This window comes from Pan troglodytes, chromosome Y (genome assembly GCF_028858775.2).
Source record: "Pan troglodytes isolate AG18354 chromosome Y, NHGRI_mPanTro3-v2.0_pri, whole genome shotgun sequence".
Lineage (NCBI taxonomy): Eukaryota > Metazoa > Chordata > Mammalia > Primates > Hominidae > Pan > Pan troglodytes.
In genome coordinates, this window is record NC_072422.2 from 23747276 (window position 1) to 23765875 (window position 18600).

Consider the following 18600-nt stretch of genomic DNA (forward strand, 5'->3'; position numbering starts at 1 on the left):
CCAAGGCCCTGGCTTCCAGAGCCCCGCTAGCAGGCACCACGGCCACCACTGCACTTGTGAGAGCCTCTGCACCAGCAAAGCAGTGCACACGGATCACTGCATTGGCGACCATGGCGGTAGGCCTCCCGTGTGCCCAGGACACAGGATGAGAAGTCCTTTGGAATGCCCCTGTGAGTACAGCATCCTCAGGGAGGAACCATGGAACTCGGAGTATGTATTTGCCTAGACCTGACAGAATCCTTGCAGGGTTTCAGCTTCTGGTGCAGAGGAATTCCACCTCAGCAACATACCAGTCGACTTTAGTCCCACGCACCTGCCCTGCCCCAATCCCCCCAAGCCACCGCCGCTGCCCTCGCCCCAGCGGGCAGCGCTTGTCCCTCTCTCTCCCCTCTGGATCTGCAATATTCGGTACCATCAGCCTAGCCTGCCTAATGAAGTGAGATGTTTCATGTGTTCCCTGTGGGCTAATTAATGTCTTGCCACACTCAGGATGCCAGTTAGGGTGTAGGTCTTCCATGCCCACAATTGCAAAGGGCTCACAGTTCGCGTGTGCCTTATTCCACCGCCGCCCGCCACATGGCACAAGCGTGGTCTCGGAAGAGTTACCGCGAGATGATGGAGCTGCAGGCCAGCTGGGGCGGAGGGGCCTCAGGACACGCCCACAGCCTTCGCAGGAACTGGCTGACGCCCACCGCCTTCGCAATGATTGGCCGCTGGAGGTAGGCGGGATTTCCGGGCACGGCTTCCGGCGTCCTTCCCTCTCAGGGTAGCTGCCGCTGTCCTTCCCGTAGTTGGCCCTGTGGTGTTCCGAAGCCGGTTCCGTACGGCCTGAGGGCCAGGCGAACCTCAGGCTCTTTGTCCTACTAAAAAGCGCAGGTATTTTCTGTTTCTCTGGACAGCTGGGTCTCTCGGCAAGAATAGAAAGCAAAGGTTTGGGATTTTGCCTACAAAAGGGGATGGGTTTTCTATGTGTGGTTGTTGAATTACGGGAGGAGTCAGTGGGGGAAAGAACTCCTCAGTGCTATTAAGAGACTCACTTTCGTTAAACTCATTGATTTTTGCTGAGGATTCTACCTTTAAGTGCCTAATATGTCCGACTAGTTGTGGGAGATGGTGCTAAGCCGCCATTTGTTTTCATGTGCACTTTTTATTAAAGCGGGTTTTCTCTGTGAATGTGGTCATAATTCAGAATACAGGCAATACACTTAACCACTGCGATTAAAAAGTCACACTTTTAGTTAGCACATGTCGCGTGTCTGATTTGCTTGGAAGAAATTATCAAATTTTGACATAAATTGTGTTACTTTAGTGTATGTAGAAATATGGGGCCACAAATAATCTGAGTTTCAGTTTGCCTCTGTAAAGCCTGTGATTGTCTCCTTCGTTGTATGACAGTATTTGAAAGATGTTTCATGTATCTTTGGCACCGTAAATAATTTAAACCGAATAAGTGGGTGTAATCGAGATAAATGGAGTTAGATAGCCGAAAACTGGAACAAAATAGATGCGCTTAAGTTATTCTGTTAACCTGGCACACTGCCTTACTCCTGTAATCCTAGCATTTTGGGAAGTGGAGGTCGGAGGATGGCTTGAAGTCAGGAGTTTGAGACCAGCCTGGGTAACGTAATGGACTCTTTCATTGCTATTTTCGCATCAGGGACTGGTTTAGTAGAAGTCAGTTTTTCCTCAGACAAGGGTTGCGCAGGGGAAGAAGGCGGCGAGGTGGACACGTTTGGGAGTGGGGGCTGGCGGCAGGGCTCCGAGGGGCACGTGGTGGGGCGGGTCTTCCGGTAGGAGCAATGTGACAGAGGCCTGGTGGGGCAGTGAGGCTGTCACGGGGACAGGGAGGGCCAGCGAGGGAGTAGGGAGGATGGTTTCCGGATAAAAGTGTACCACCTCAGGTCATCCTCAGGCGTTACATTCTCCACAGACAGGTATTACATGTCATCCTCCGGCATCACATTCAGGCCACAGATAGGTACGGGTTGAAGGCTAGGGTTTGGGGATCTTTGACCTATTGTATATTTCAAATCACTAAAAGATGGTAAACTATTTAAAATATTCTCCTCCTAGAACATTTTAAGTAGCTCAATTTAATCTCTTATCCAAATATCATGCTGAATGTGGTGAGTCACCCTTGAAATCCCATCACTTTGGTAGTCCCAAGCCGGCAGAACACTTGAGCCGAAGATTTGGAGACTAGCTTGGGCACTATGGGGAAACCCTTGTCTATTTTTAAAAATACAAAAAATTGCCCAGCTGTGGTAGAAAGCGCCTGTAGTACTAGCTACTTGGGAAGCTGAGATGTAGGAAGATCAGTTGAGGCTGGGTGGAAGAGCCTGCAGTGAGCAGTTCACTTTGGCAACAGGAGACATACATCTCAAGAAAGAAAATATGCAAAACATCACACTGTACCTCATAAATAGATTCTTTTCAAATAAAATTATTTAAATGGGGACATTCTTCATATTGCAACTGAGGAAAATTACAATAGCTTTTCTTATCTAATTTTTAGAAGTGAGATTTTGTCAGGTACATACTAAAATGCAGCATTTGTCCATGAAGTTAGTGCCCCTCTGCTCTGAGTGTTACAGATTTTACATATATAAAGTAAGAAATACTAAAAAGATGTCAGCCTCGGGAAGGGAATTTTACTTGGGTTTTCAGCACAGTACGTAATAAAATTTTCTCTTTTTAGCTTATTTATATCTAAATATAGATAATTTTTTACCATTTACAGCACAATGGTAGAAGCAGATCATCCTGGCAAGCTTTTCATTGGTGGCCTCAATAGAGAAACCAATGAGAAGACGCTTAAAGCAGTATTTGGGAAACATGGTCCCATATCAGAAGGTAACTCTTAAAACCGTGTCTCTGTGTGTGTGTGTGTGTGTGTGTGTGTGTGTGTGTGTATTTTCACATGTATATTTCAATATGTATGTTTAAAATATGTATGTTATATATATATGTTTTGAAAAAATATATTTTTTCGAAGTTCATTGTATACCTACGTTAAAATGCCTTATGCATTTTAAACTCTTATTTTGTAGTATCCGTTTGATATTTGGAAAATTCTCATAGTAGTAGGTTAAGGTTCTGTGGAAAGGATAACCTACTACTTAGAAAGGAAAATGAGGGAAAGTAAATGTGCTGTGGAGTTCCGAAACAAACTGGAATAAACTAGACTGACTGTACGGGTGACTGAGTACTGAGAACCATAATAGTGATGTGAAATGCAATTATTTTTTAGTTTGATGTAACCTTTAAATGGTGAGTACCTTGATGAGTCCATTATATGAATGTAAAATGTTTTCATATATTTTAGTTCTTTTGATAAAGGATCGAACCAGCAAATCCAGAGGCTTTGCATTTATTACTTTTGAGAACCCTGCAGATGCTAAGAATGCTGCCAAAGATATGAATGGAAAGGTAAGAGTCCCTTATTACTAATATTCTAACTCTGTTCTTCAATTAACAATATTTCTAGGTCTTTTTAATATTACTAAACTTTTGAAGATAGTAGAATGACATATGAAGCCATCCTCTTTTTTGTGCCATATACGTGCAAGTGTAGTTGGAAGGGTATTGGAATTAACATTCTATAAATTAATATTTGGTAACCTTTTCCTATGTTTGTATTTCGATATGAGTGCAAATAGATTTTAAAAGGTTTTGAAGAGCTTTAAAACTTAAAAGGAACCCTCATGTAAATGAAAGTAATAAGTCAATATTTATTAAATGCTATTAATAACAGACGCACAAGAAGGAAAGACTCTTTCCTTCTTGAAGAATGTATTTTATGAAAATATATTCTTGCAAAAGTGTATTTAAATAAGACCCTTACATTTACGGAAAGGTTAAGTAGTTGAAAATAGAAAATAATATGAGAACATTGAAGTCAGATAACAGAAGAAGTAACTGGCATTCTTGGCTCCGTGCTTGCTTTTTCTCCTAAGGACATTTCTTTCCTGTCACCAGAGTAATTTATGTAACATGAATAGCTAATTACTCATTTCCCCAGTGTGTTTGAGGACTTGTTTTGATTGAACCAATGGTCTCTTGTCCTGTTGAGTCTTAAATCTAGAGATTGTGTGTTTACTTAAGCTTTAAACTTCTATGTAATTATATTAATTATTGAATTCCTTTACATTGTAGTCAAGAGCATTCCATTCTGTGCTCTTTAGTGTTTTTTGCTTTATAGCATTATCCCAATCATGCCGGGCATGGTGGCTCATGCATGTAATCCCAACACTTTGGGTGGCCAAGGCGGGCAGATCACAAGGTCGGGAGAAAGAAACCATAATGGCCAACATGGTGAAACCCTGTCGCTACTAAAATAAAAAAAAAAGAAATTAGCTGCATCTGGTTGTGTGTGCCTGTAGTTCCGGCTAGTCAGTAAGCTGAGGCAGGGGAATCGGTTAAACCCAAGGAGGCAGAGGTTGCAGTGAGCCGAGACCACGCCGATGCACTCCAGCCTGGCAACAGAGCAAGAATCCGTCTCAAAAAAACAAAAAATAAATAAAATAAATAAATAACGTTATCCCAATCTGTTTTTAGGTCCTGTTAGTCTTCAGGCTATTCCCAAAGTGCTTTTTTAGACTTCTTGAGAATTATCCTTCCCTGTGTATGGCTCATAAATAAAATTTATGCTTCAAAAACCACTTAGATTTCATATTTTCTTCCTCATTGCGTATTGTAGGTATTTTCTACTCGCTGTACTATGTATTAATCTATTGATCGTGAAATTGTATATAGTGCATATTTAAGTCTTGCTAGTTGCTTTTCTTTCTGTTACATCTAGCACACTTCCTGTCACATAGCAGAAAGTACATTTTTATTCACCCTTATAAATTAGTATTTCAAGCTGTGGTAGAAACCGAGACTTGCTTTTGGTTCATGGCTTTGTGGTAGGTATGGAGATAATTTTGACTTCTGTATAGGAATCTATGATAATTTCTTTTTTCCCTCTAGTTTTCAAGCAAAAGGGCAGATAATTTGTGTAAAGTTTTTGTTCGTTTGTTTGTTTTTTAAGATGGAGACTCGCTGCGTGCCCTAGGCTGGATTGCAGTGGGGCCATCTTGGCTTACTGCAACCTTCGCCTCCCGGGTTCAAGCGATTCTCCTGCCTCAGCCTCCCAGTACCAGGGGCTACAGAGGCGTGCCACCACGCCCTGCTAATTTTGTACTTTGAGTAGGGATGGGGTTTCACCCTGTTAGCCAGGGTGAGCTGTATCTCTTCACCTCATGATCCACCTGCCTCGGCCTCCCAAAGTATTGGGATTACAGGTGTGAGCCACCGCGCCCAGCCAACGTTATTTCTAAATTACTTCATCTCACATATTTTATTGTGTTAAAATAACTATGAATGTTGTATGCACATTAATGTTAAGATGGCCAATAAAGGAGGTTCTTCGAGTTTTCAGGGGGAATTAACAGTTAAGGAATTTTGGCTGACTTCAGAACACTGGGAAGGAAGCAGCCATGGGCAAATCTGGGGAAAATATTTTGAGCCCAGAAATAACAAAAGAAGTTTCAAGGTAGGAACAACGGGCGATGTGGCTGCAAGGGGTCTTGTTCAGGGATTTAAGTCCTTCCTCCAAATAACAAAAGCCATGTAATTTTAAAATCGCATTATTAGCTGAATTGTTTTCAAAAATTGCTGTGGCCTGTAGAAAAGATTACAGTGAAAAATGTTATTATGAAATTAATTAGGATAGTTAAGCATTTCTGAGAAATTACCTGAAGTACTATATTAAGATTTGTTTTTTAGGGGCACGTCTAAGGCAAGGTAAGAAATGAGTAAGGCAAGAAAACTTAATGAGATCAAACAAGGATCACATTTACAGAAACATTTTTAGAGTCAATATAGAATTGTAAATCATATGGGGACATTTTATGTAAGTGTTAGCAAATCCAACAAGAAACAACTCATAATGAGTAATGTGACTAATCACTCTGAAAAAGTAAGCTCATTTTTTTTTAAATGACACAAGTTTCGTTGGGACATTGCAACTTTCAAATCAGTGATGTGACTACAAAGATGAAGTGGATTATATATTGTAAAAAACAGATGTGCCACATTCTTCCATAGAATGTGTGATGGGTCAATCTTTTTTTTTATGTTTGAGTTTTTTTTTTTAAATAATGGAGAAGTTTTCAAGGAATTTGAAAAATAGAATTTGTGTTTGATCCCTTAATGGAAGGCATGTGCTCAGTAACTGTCTCAAATTTGGCATTGCGAAAGATGTGTTCATTTTAGGAGAAAAAAAGTTTCCTTTTGAGAGAAAATACCTCGAATTGAACTACAGTTGATGTAAAAATGTTTGTAAAATGTGCATACGTTAAATGTGCCAGTGTTATTGATAGTACCCTTAATACTTCTAGTCTTTGGATGGAAAAGCAATAAAAGTAGAACAAGCCAAGAAACCATCTTTTCAAAGTGATGGTAGGCGGAGACCACCAGCTTCTTCGAGAAACAGAAGCCCTTCAGGAAGTCTGAGATCTGCAAGAGGAAGCAGTGGAGGAACAAGAGGGTGGCTTCCCTCACATGAAGGACACCTGGGTAATGTTTTAAAATATAAAGATGGAACCATAGGACTGAAAGAAAATAAGTTTGACGATATCGAAATTTCTCAATTTTTTAATTTCCTGTATGAAGAGAAAATTAGCTTATTGATAATAAGCAAACTTATTTCTAAGTACTAAAGGCGTATTAGAAGAATGATTGAACTAATATCTAACATTTGTTTTAAAATTATAGTAAGTTTGCATTGAAGTAACACACATTTGAAACTGGGTTGTGTTTGTGAATGCTGATTGCCTGTACTCAACCGGTTTTCTGCAGAACCCATTTATATTCATTATACTTTAGAGTTTTCTACTTTAGGGCCCAGAACTTCGTGTCAGTTGTATTATCAAAGTACGATGTAATATTTGAAATTTTCCAACAGGAAAAAGTAACTGAATACTGAAGATTGATTTTGCAGTATTTGTTTTCTTGTGTCTACATGTGGAAACATCTATGCAAATGTATTGCTTTGTAATTTTGATACAGAGAGTTTGTACATTGGCCTGCCATAAAGCATTTTCAATTGAAGAAATGTAGAACTTTAATTTCTGAAAAGAGTGTGTGACTCTGGAAAGTTCTAAAAACCACGGCTTCACAGATATGAATCTTTCTTTGCTGGAGGCTGAGTCACTGAAAATGATATTTATGAGTGATTTACTTAATAGAAATGAGGGGTCCATCTTTACATCCAAAAGAAAAACAAACCATATATTTTAAAAAAAAGGAAAAAAAAAACTGTTGGATGGGCTGGGCGAGGTGGCTCACGCCTGTCACCTCAGCACCTGGGGAGTACAGGGCAGGTGGACCACGAGGTCAGGATTTCCAGACCAGCCTGGCCAACATGGTGAAACCCTGTCTCTCCTAAAGATACAGAAAAATTTGCCTGGGCGTGGTGGCGTGCACCTGTAATCCCAGCTACTCAGGAGGCTGAGGCAGGAGAATCACGGGAACCTGGGAGGCAAAAGCTGCAGTGAGCCAAGGTTATGCCATGGCACTCCAGCCTGCGTGATAGGGCAAGAGTGCATCTGAATAAATAAATAAATAAACCTGTTGGTTAAGTTGTATTATCTATTAACCAACCTTCAAAACTCTAACAATTAACTTGGAGTTTTAATAACCAGACGTGTAATTAATTGGAGATTGTTTTCAAGTTGAAATTGCAGTGTTTGCTCCAGTTTAAGATGCATAGCTTCATGGCTATTTTGTCTCCACTGATCTTGAGGGTGAGGTTCAATTATACTCTGCCACGGACAAGAATGTATATATAAATTCTAACCTGTAACACCACCTGGCAATTGGCATATATCTACATTTTTGTAGATGTATAAAAATGTTTATATTACCGAATATGCAATTCTTAAAGACTGTTAAAATTCAGCATAGTCTCATCTGAAAATTAGTGTCTCATAAGGGAATTTTAAGAATTCTATATTGTGTTAACAAATTTTAGAGACAATGTATTTTCCTGATATGTGACTTCTTGGTATTGGAAATATTTGAGTTTCTTTGAATGGAAATTAGTTTATCTTTATGATGTGCTTTGAAAATTTTTCCTCATTACAGAAGGATATAAACAGTCAGTTATCATTTTTCTTTTAATATTTTTATGCCTATTATATTTAGATATTTTAGTGATAGGTTTCTGCCCTGTTCACGCCCCATTTTCCCACATCTCTCCCTCATACCGATATATTATGATACTTGAGTTTCTTTCTAGATTTTCTAAATGAACTTTTATTGCTTGAAGTGTACTAATACCATGTAGAAATGCTAATTTTATTAGTTTAGACAAAATGTGAATTTGTTATAAAATGTAGAAAATATTTGTAAAGAACTAAAACTTAGCCATTTAAGAAACAGTGATGTTAGTTAACTAAAAAGATTTTGTTTGAAATACAGATGATGGTGGATACACTCCTGATCTCAAGATGAGTTATTCTAGGGGACTCACTCCAGTTAAAAGAGGTCCATCTTCAAGAAGTGGAGGTCCTCCTCTGAAAAAATCTGCTCCTTCTGCTGTGGCAAGAAGCAGTAGTTGGATGGGAAGCCAAGGTAAATGCTACCTGACAGAAAGACCGTAGTTTTTGTATGACTGAAAATGAGCCTTTTTACCTGAATGCTTAGCTTTAAGTTCATTGAACAAAAGGGAAGTGACACATACGTGAGCATAATTGCTGATTGATAGCTTTTATTATAGTTTCTATCTCACTAGGTACCTTTCAGATTTATGTTGAAGAAATACTTGAGCTTCTCATTGCAGATCAAAGAAATGATTAGAGTGAGGCCAACATTCCTTTTAATCCTGTGTTGGCTAGAAAATTCCCCTTAATTTTTCTAAAAGTTCCTAGCAGTATTCTTTGATGGTAGGCTTCTTGATGTAATTAATTCTTCCATTTCCTAAGTCCCCTGGTGTCCCATTCTAAAAATTGCTTGTTCGGTGACTTTGCCGGGTTGGAGTCTTGCTCTTACTAGGTGAGAGTGCACTATGTGAGATGACGGCTTACCATAGCCTCAAATTTGTGAGATGACGGCTTACTATAGCCTCAAATTCCTGGGCTCAAGCAATTCTGCTGTTTCAGCCTCCCGAGTTTCTGCAACTACAGGCATGCAGCAGCACACCTAGCTACATTTTTTTCCTATGTTTTTGTAGAGAGAGGATCTGACTACATTGTCAAAACTGATGTTAAAGCCTGGGGCTCAAGCGGTCCAGCTGCCTCAGCCTTCCACACTCACTCACAGTGTGAGCCGCTAAGCCTGGCCATCCAGCTTCTGAGACCTCAGTAATGCGTATGTGCAAGGCATACTCACTGCTTGCATGAAGATTCAAAAGAACTACAAGAGCATTTAGCAGACAAGGAGTCATTGGGCTTAAATATGATTTAAAAATAAATTTAAGGCTCGAGAGGTAGACACGTAGGAGTCCAAAATTCTTAAATTAAGTGGATATCACAGAAATGCAGAGTTGTGAAATATAGGTGTATGTAAATCAGTAATTGAGATTGTACCGGGATGTTTAAACATTAACACAAGGTCCTTAGTGTAAGATTTGAAATTATTTGAGGAGAGAATTTAGAACTAAGCAACATGAGGTGAGCAGTAGGGTTGAATGCAAGTAATACTTTTGAGAATTGTAAGACTGCAGACTGAGCAGAAGAAAATAAGACAATAAATAAAAGTTCTTAGCAAGGAAGTTTAAGCAGAGCAAATTAAAATTCTTTCTTAGTCCTCCATCCACATATGGAGGAAGTTAAAAACTGCCATTTTCAATTTTACATTTCATACGTAGAGTATCGGTGAAAGGAGGTATTTATTGGCTTCAGGATACCCAAGCCAACACATTTCCATTGGAAAATTAGCCAGTGAAGGTATCATATGTGAAACACTGACCTCTAAGGAATAGCAAGTGAAGAATATATTAAAGGAGAAACTTTCTATTTTGAAATAGCAACAATGTTGTAATGACCCCTTGCATAGCATTGCTTTCTTTGCAGTAAAAGCAAATCCTGACCATCATTAGAAAATCTTCACTAATACATTTAAATTTGTCAACATTTAAGATAGAGCCAACCAGTTAGAGATAAAGAACTTTTATGTAAACATTTAGCATATAGTCATTTAAAGGTAGCTGTGTTTATGTGTGTGTGAGATGGACTGAATGATATTGGAAAATCTACCTTCTTTGGCTGAGAAAGGACAATGTATGTAAACTTTAAAATCAGTGAAGAGTTTGATGGTTTTACGTGTTTTCCCTGTGTCACTCACAGTCATCAGTAATTTACATGAAAAGGAAAATAAGAACTAAGTAGTTATTAACCATTACAAATGAACTTTTACCTAAGCATTAATGTTTGCCTTCAGCTTCATTAGAAGAACTGGCCTTGTGGAAGCCATGGGATTATCCAAAGCCATGAGAAATATTCACAGTGTCATGTCTGTCTAGTAATTTAGGAAACAAAGAATGGAGTCATAGAAGAAATAATTTTAAAAAGTTGTTTGAGAGAAGAGAAAATAGCGTTTCAGATTTGGTGTTCTTTACGTAATGTTCCATCATTTGAATGTTACAGGTCCCATGTCACAAAGAAGAGAGAATTATGGAGTTCCTCCACGCAGAGGGACAATATCTTCCTGGAGAAATGATCGCATGTCACCAAGATATGATGGTTATGCAACTAACGATGGGTAAAGGAAAAATTAAAAAACACAGTTGATTTTTTTTTCTGTGGTGATGAAATTCACATAACAAAATTAAATATTATAAGGTGAACAGTTAAGTGGTGTTTAATACGTTCTGTGCCAGGCAACAACTACCTCCATCGACTTCCAGAACATTTTCATTACTCCAAATTAAAACTCCAACTACCAGTTAAGCAGTCCCTCCCAGTTTCTCCTTTTCCTCAGCTGCTAGATAACACCAGTCAGTGTTCTGCCTCTGAACTTACCTGTTGTGGGTATTTAATAATGTTAATGTGCTCAAACACTACATGACTTTTTGTATTTGTCTCCTCTCCTTTTGCATGATGTCCTGAAGGTTCATTTACATCATAGCACTTCACTCCTTCCACAAGCTATTAACCCATTATTTTATCTGGGTTGTTTCCACCCGAGTATTTCTACGCAGCAATATTTGTTTGAGTATGCCTATTCGGTTCTGGGTGTATATGAGTGGAATTGCATGGTCCTATGATAATGATGTTTGTTTTCTTGAGGAACCACCACATTTCTCCATAGTAGCTGCATCATGTTCCGTTCCAACCTAGCATTGTATCAGCTTTCCAATTGATCTACATCCTCTCAAACACTTGTTATTTCCTGCTGTTTGAAGTTTATTGCCATTCCAATGTGTGTTTGAAATATGATATCCCATTTTGGATTTGAAATGCATTTTCTGCACCCATTAACTCATCATGCACTTGTGTCCTAGAACTTAAAGTATAATAAAACAAAAAGAAATACATTTTCTGCATCACTGAATATGAGTATCTGTCCCATGTGCTTTTTGGGCATTTGCCGATTTTATTTGGGGAAAAACTGTTTAGAAGTTTGGCCTTTTAATTTTGTTTAAGTTGTAAGTTAGTCATGTATTGGATACTAGAAGTTGAAAATTTAAAATTTGTTGCTTAAACTTATGCACACAGAAATCATCCAAGTTGCCAAGAAACGAGGGATTATGCTCCACCATCTCCACCATCTAGAGGCTATGCATACCGTGATAATGGTCATTCTAATCGGGATGAACATTCCTCTAGAGGATAAAGGTACTGTACCTTTTTCTGGATTTGTCAAATAGATTTCTTAAATTGTTCATTCCAACTAACGTTCTATCAGGGCTCCAATTTATCTACATCCTCTCAAACACTTGTTATTTCCTGCTTTTGAAAATTTATTGCCCTTCCAGTGTGTGTGTGTGAAATATGATATCCCATTCTGGATTTGAAATGCATTTTCTGCACCCATTAATTCATCATGCACATGTACCCTAGAACTTAAAGTATAATAAAAAAAAAATGCATTTTCTGAATCACTGAATATGAGTATCTGTCTCATGTGCATCTTGGGCATTTGCCCATTTTATTTGGAGAAATATCTATTTAGATGTTTGGCCTTTTAATTTTGTTTAAGTTGTAAGTTAATCATATATCGGATACTAGAAGTTGAAAATTTAAAATTTGTTGCTTAAACTTATGCATACAGAAATCATCGAAGTTCCCGAGAAACTAGGGATTATGCTCCACCATCTAGAGGCCATGCATACCGTGATTGTGGTCATTCTCGTCAGCATGAAACTTATTCCAGAGGATATAGGTACTGTACCTTTTTCTGGATTTGTCAAATAGATTTCTCAAATTGTTTGTTCCAACTAACATTGTATCAGGGCTCCAATTTACCTACATCCTCTCAAACACTTGTTATTTCCTGCTTTTGAAAATTTATTGCCATTCATCTGTGTGTGTGAAATATGATATCTCATTTTGGATTTGAAATGCATTTTCTGCACCTATTAACCCATCATGCACATGTACCCTAGAACTTAAAGTATAATAAAAAAAAAGAAATGCATTTTCTGAATCACTGAATATGAGTATCTGTCCCATGTGCTTTTTGGGCATTTGCCCATTTTATTTGGAGAAATATCTGTTTAGATGTTTGGCCTTTTAATTTTGTTTAAGTTGTAAGTTAGTCATATATCAGATACTAGAAGTAGAAAATTTAAATTTGTTGCTTAAACTTATGCATACAGAAATCATCGAAGTTCCCGAGAAACTAGGGATTATCCTCCAACATCTAGAGGCCATGCTTACCATGATTATGGTCATTCTCGTCGGCATGAAAGTTATTCTAGGGGATATAGGTACTGTACCTTTTCTGGATTTGTCAAATAGATTTCTTAAATTGTTCATTCCAACTAACATTGTATCAGGGCTCCAATTTATCTACATCCTCTCAAACACTTTTTATTTCCTGCTTTTGAAAATTTATTGCCATTCATCTGTGTGTGTGAAATATGATATCTCATTTTGGATTTGAAATGCATTTTCTGCACCCATTAACTCATCATGCACATGTATCCTAGAACTTAAAGTATAATAAAACAAAAAGAAATGCATTTTCTGAATCACTGAATATGAGTATCTGTTCCTTGTGCTTTTTGGCCATTTGCCTATTTTATTTGGAGAAATATCTATTTAGATGTTTGGCCTTTTAATTTAAAGTTGTAAGTTAGTCATGTATTCGATACTAGAAGATGAAAAGTTAAAATTTGTTGCTTAAACTTATGCACAGAGAAATCATCTAAGTTCCCGAGAAACTAGGGATTATGCTCCACCATCTAGAGGCTAGGCATACTGAGACTATGGTCATTCTAGGCAGGATGAACATTCCTCTAGAGGATATAGATACTGTAACTTTTTCTGGATTTATCAAATAGATTTCTTATATTGTTCATTCCAAATAACATTGTGTCAGGGCTCCAATTTATCTACATCCTCTCAAACACTTGTTATTTCCTGCTTTTGAAAATTTATTGCCCTTTCAGTGTGTGTGTGTGAAGTGTGGAAGCTCCCTTTTTATTTGAAATGCATTTCCTGCATCATTGATTATCAGTATCTGTTTCATGTGCTTTTTGGGCATTTTGGGCATTTGGGATCTGTGGGTATTTTATTTAGATGGTTGGCAATTTAACTGTGTTTAAGTTGTAATGTAGTTCTATTTTGGATACTACAAGTTGACAATTTAACATTCCTTTCTTAAACTTGTGCACGCAGAAATAGTCCAAGTTCCCAAGAAACCAGGGATTATACTCCACCACCTAGAGACTATGCATACCGTGATTATGGTCATTCTAGTTGGGATGAACATTCCTCTAGAGGATATAGGTACTGTCATGTTATCTGGGTTTATCAAATGGATTTCTTAAATTGTTCATTCGGAAATTGAAAAGACTTTTCTTTTTCAATTTAGTTATCACGATGGCTACGGTGAGGCCCTTGGTAGAGATCATTATGAACATCTACGTGGAAGTTCTTATAGAGATGCATTTCAGGGATACGGTAAGGGTCCAGGATGGATTTGTAAATTACAGAATTTTATTTAATAGACCGGATTGTTATTTTAATGAAATTCTAAGGAAAATTGTAAAGGACATATGCAACATGTTTAAATATTGAGTATTCTTTTTTTTTGATCATCCCAGAAACATATTTATTCATTTTCATCATTGTGCACAAATAATAAAATAAACAGTGCTTATCTGGTACTCATTATCAGTATAAAGCCTAGGGAATGATATGAAGGTGAGAACTTCAGTTAACGTTAAGAAAATGTGACTGAGCATTTACTTTAGAATTAAGTTTGTTAAGCTGCAAAATACTACTCTTACACTTCTCTTAAATAAAACCTTCTGACTATTGAAGACTTGATTAATATCCTGTCAACAAAGGCGGAGGAAAGCAGATATTTCCAAATAGTACTTTAACTAATTCATGCTTTAATGATAGCAGTAAAAATGTTTAAATGTAGTCCCACATATTATTTTATCAACCCTGCAGGGACCTCTCATGATGCACCACCTGCACGAGGGCCTCGGATGTCTTATGGTGGAAGCACCTGCCATGCATATAGTAATACACGAGATAGATATGGCAGAAGTTGGGAGAGTTACTCAAGGAGCTGTGGTGATTTTCATTATTGTGATCGTGAGCATGTTTGCAGAAAAGACCAAAGGAATCCGCCTTCTCTGGGTAGGGTGCTCCCTGATCCTCGTGAAGCATATGGCAGCTCAAGTTATGTGGCATCTATAGTAGATGGTGGGGAGAGTCGATCTGAAAAAGGAGACTCGAGCAGATATTAAAGCAAGCATTCAAAATAATAGTTATTGCATACCAAACCTTGTTTGCAAATCAAAAATTGAAATGTTATTTCTGCATCGTTACCTGCATATTACTGACAGAAACATGTTGGTTTTGTGGAGAGAGGTAGATACTGACTTCCTCCATGAATTTTTTGAGGTATTCAAAGGAAAAGGAATTGTTTTCAAAGTAATTTCATACTTGTTGATGCTATTTGAAAAGTGTTTAGATGTAATATCTACCTTAAAATTTTCACAATAAAATTTTACATGTACTGCAAGATGCCTGGTGTTATTGGTTAGCCGCACATGCTTAAAGCAAATTCAATAGGAGAGTAAATTGTGTAGTTTGTTGTACGTTTTCCTTTGTTTCTTTGAACACAGATGCAAAATTAGGGACGTGTTATGTCGCCCTTGCAAGCTGCTCAAGTTTTCTAATTAGGCTGTTTCTCTTTAAAAACTAACAAGGTTAAAATGTTGGAGAAGTCTTCAGAAAGACTACAAAACTGTCTGCCTCACCATAAAATGTTTATTTTTTAGAGGAATAGTACAGGTCAAAGGAAATAATTAATAATAATTATTACTAATTATTATTATTAATTATTACTAATTATTATTAATAATAATTAATACTAAAGTTTAAGACATCCAGAACATTCTGTGTGAAGCATTCTGTGACTGAAGAGGATAACGGTGATGAAAACTTTTTTTTTCACCTAAATCAGAAGTGAACCAGCTAAGTTTCTCAGGTGCATACCATAATGAATTTAAATGTTCGTAGTTTAAATAGTGGAAAGTAAGTGTTTTGTCTTGTGAGGTACCCACGTTAATTTTTTCTTGAATATTTTGCCAATGGATGTTGTAAATAATGGTGTAGTAATATGTTCTTACAGATAGGAATAATCTAGAGTGGTTGGGATAGTATCACATTTTTTTGAGATGAAGTGTAGCTTTGTTGCCGAAGCTGGGGTGCAGTGGCTCTGTCTTGGCTTATGGCAACCGCTGCCTTCTGGGTCCAAGCTATTCTCCTGCCTCAGCATCCTGAGTAACTGGTATTAGATATGTGTGCAGCACAGCTGGGCCAATTTTTGTATTTTTAGTGCAGACAGCGTTTCACCTTGTTTGCCAGGCTGTTCTTAAAATCCTGATCCACCCTCCTCAGACTCCCGAAGTGCTAAGATCATAGGCATGTGCCTCCACTGTCAGCCTATCGTATTTAATTGATAATACGAATGGAAACACTTTAAACCTCATACTTAGAGGAAAGTGAAGTGTATAAAACATAAACAACAGCATAAAGTTTCCGACGGGATTGCTTAAAGTTTTAAGACATCATTGAATGATAAAAATATTTAGACCGAAATAACTAAATGAATTAATTTTCCTGATCATACAAACTAAAGAAATGAAATACATCAAGTTCCAGAAGTTTTGCAGTCCATAATTCTTACAATTGACAGACTAATCTGCAAGGAGGAAGTATGTTCTTGAAAAATTTTGACACAATCATCAATTTTTATAGGGTAAGTTTACAAATAATTTTAAAGGGAGAAGTTACCAACTTTGATTTTCAGGTGAGTTATTCGTGTTATGAAGTGTTTTCATTCACCTGTAGCATTGTGAGGATGAAGTGAAAAGATAAATCCCCCGAGTCTTGTGTATCTTACTGTCCATGGGTGATGGCTCAGGTCTCTAATTCTAACACTTGGGGAGGCCGAGGCTTGCAGAGCACTTTAGGACAGGAGTTGAAGACCAGGCTGGCCAACACCATGAAACCCCATCTCTACCAAAAATACAAAAATTAGCCAGGCATGGTGGTGCCTGCCTGTAGTACGTTGCAGTTAATTGGGAGGCTCAGGCAGGACAATGGTTTGAACTTGGGAGCCTGATGCTGCGGTGAGCCGATATTGCACCCTGCACTCTAGCCTGGGTGACAGAGTGCGACTCCAACACAAAAATAATTATATCAATCAACAAATATATCAATAATAAATAGGGTATCCTTCAGTTCAAGCAGTTATCGATTCTTTTTTCTTTTTTAGAGACAAGGTCTCACACTGTTGTGCAGCCTAGACTGCAGTGGCACCATCATAGCTCACTGCAGCCTTGAACACGGGGTTCAAATGTGCAAGCCTTCCATTTCAGCCTCCCAAGTAGCTGGAATTACAGACACACACCAACCACCATGCCCAGCTTTTGTGTTTGTGTGTGTGTGGTAGGGACAATGCTTTGGATATATTGTTCAAGCTGGTCTCAAATTCCCAGACCGAAATGATCCTCCTTCCCTGGCTTCCCAAAGTGTTGTGATTATAGCAGTGAGCCACTGAGTCTGGCATATCTTTTCTTACTCTGAGCGACATTCCACCTCACTGAGTCTGGCATATCTTCTCTTGGTATCAGCGACATTTCACCTTTGCTCTTTTAATTATTTTGAGATGTAAAATAAGTCATTATTAAGTGTAGTCATCCTGTGCCACTGAACACTAGATATGATTCCTTCTAAGCAAGTATAATTTAACCCACCCCCATCCCCTCTTTGATCCCTCCCTTACCAGTTCACATTACTTGTATCAAAATATCACATGTATGCCAAAAGTATTTACAACTGTTAGGTACAAATTTTCATTGCCTTCCTCCTTCCCTCCCTTCCTTTCTTCCTTCCTGTCTTTCTTTCTTTTTGTTTCTGTATCTTTCTCTCTCACTGATTTATTTTTTTTTTTTTTCAGACAGAATCCTGCCCTGTCACCTAGGCTGGAGTGCAGTGGCGTGATCTCAGCTCACTGCTCCCTCCTTATCACGGGTTCAAGCAATTGTCCAGTCACACCCTCCTAAGCAGCTGCGACTGCAATCGTATGACACCAATCCTGGCAAATTCTTTGTATTTTCAGTAGAGACCAGGTTTCACAATATTTGCTCAGGCTGGTCTTGAATTCCTTTCCTTTAGTGATCCACCCACATCAGCCTCTCAAAATGCTGGGATCCAGGCATGAGCCACAGTGCCCACCCAGCTGTATGCATTTCTCTTTCCCGTGATCTCTCCTATTTTATTATTTTATTCTCTTTTTATTTCTGAGACAGCTTCTCGCTCTGCTGCCCAGGCTGGAGCACAGTGGTGTGATCTCACTTTACTGCAAACTCCATCACCAGGGTTCAATGGAGTCTCCTGCATCAGCCTTCCAAGTAGCTGGGATAACATCCATGGGCCACCAAGCTTGGCTAGCTTTGGTATGATACTAGACGTGGCATCTTGTCATGTCTAATTGCGTATCTGTTTTAAAGCTGGATTGATCAGCAATATTGACTTCCTGGAATGTTTTATGTTTACAAAACAATTATAGTACTACTATTTAGCCTCCTCAGATAAAATATGGTAACACACAAAACATACACACACAGACAAAGACACAGTCAGTGATCAAAAAAATCAGGGTAGGCCACGACCTAAATGAAAGGTGAGCTGCTGCAGTTGCCTAGAATTAAACCAGACCAGAGTTGACCCATACCAGTCTGAGAGATGTGAACAGAGGCTTTCAAACAACTCTATCAGATACATGTTAGATTATTCTCCAGCCATAGCGAAGGGACATTAAAGATCTGTTGTGCTTAGAAGAGTCTGGATGATTTGACTTTTCCAGGGTATTAGCATTCATGATGTTGGCCTTTACAGCTCTCTGCAATGAAGTCAGTAG

The 18600-nt window shown here is 38.3% G+C and overlaps 1 pseudogene; it reads left to right on the forward strand.

The window, feature by feature from the left end:
- The first annotated feature begins 789 nt into the window (after window positions 1-789).
- On the forward strand, window positions 790-15011 carry LOC740282 (RNA-binding motif protein, Y chromosome, family 1 member F/J-like; annotated as a pseudogene).
- Window positions 15012-18600: the final 3589 nt, after the last annotated feature.